The 875-nt window shown below is 42.1% G+C and overlaps 1 non-coding gene across 1 annotated transcript; it reads right to left on the bottom strand.

Moving 5' to 3' along the window:
* Window positions 1-520: 520 nt before the first annotated feature.
* LOC148163044 (U6 spliceosomal RNA) lies at window positions 521-627 on the bottom strand. Its single transcript, XR_015769528.1, has one exon. It is a non-coding gene; the product is annotated as a U6 spliceosomal RNA (small nuclear RNA).
* Between the last annotated feature and the right edge of the window lie 248 nt (window positions 628-875).

Genomic DNA, 875 nt, shown 5'->3' with positions numbered 1-875 from the left:
CATGTTTTCCCCTCATTCTGTCTGCCTCCTGACCAATGCAGGTGTTTCCTTATGTGGCCCCGAGTGGGTCATGGCAGGTACCCTCCCCTTGGGAGCTGTAGGTCATAAACTCCTCTTTCAAGGACGCTGTCTCCATGTCTATCATCTTACCATACCTGAGTCAAGCAAATCTCAGGTATGTTTTAAGACATCTAGTTGAAGGGAAAGGCCTGAGTCATGTGCTCCTCTCAGGTCAGGGGTTTGGTACATGGAGAGAGTCCTTTGGAGCTGGAGGTGGGCGTTGTTGGAAATTAACATTCTTGGGAATCATGCAAAGGTAAGAGAGGGGCAGAGAACCCAACATTACCTTTGAATCTTCACACCAACCATTCAGGCTAGATTGTATTAGGTTCATGGAAGTTCATCAAGGCTTCCCTTATGGCCCAGCATGTGACTTATTCTACAGTGTTCCATGTGTAATTGTTATGTGCATTGTTCCATGTCAATTAAGTAAATAAATTTGTTAGTAGCGTTTATTTTTTAAAATACAGAATGCTTCGCAAATTTGCGCATCGTCCTTGCACAGGGGCCATGCTAATCTTCTTTGTATCGTTCCAATTTTAGTATATGTGCTGCTGAAGCGAGGACTTGTGACTAACATCGTTTAAATCTAATTCATCTAACTGAATTTCCGTTTGCCTGTTTTAAGCTATCACTCAGTGACATGTGTTAAAATTTCCAGTTGTGATAGTGAATCTGTCCACATCTTCATTTACTTCTGCCAGTTTTAGCTTTTAATATCTTGTATGCAATTCCAGTGTATGGGTTTCCCCCACACACACATTCAAGCAAGTCTCCTACACAAGCTGGGTGTCCTATAATTTAACTCAATTTTG

Source organism: Eumetopias jubatus, unplaced genomic scaffold (genome assembly GCF_037043125.1).
Source record: "Eumetopias jubatus isolate StellerSeaLion01/CBP00866 unplaced genomic scaffold, mEumJub1_p1.0 scaffold_11, whole genome shotgun sequence".
NCBI lineage: Eukaryota > Metazoa > Chordata > Mammalia > Carnivora > Otariidae > Eumetopias > Eumetopias jubatus.
This window is presented reverse-complemented; position numbering and strand designations above follow the sequence as displayed.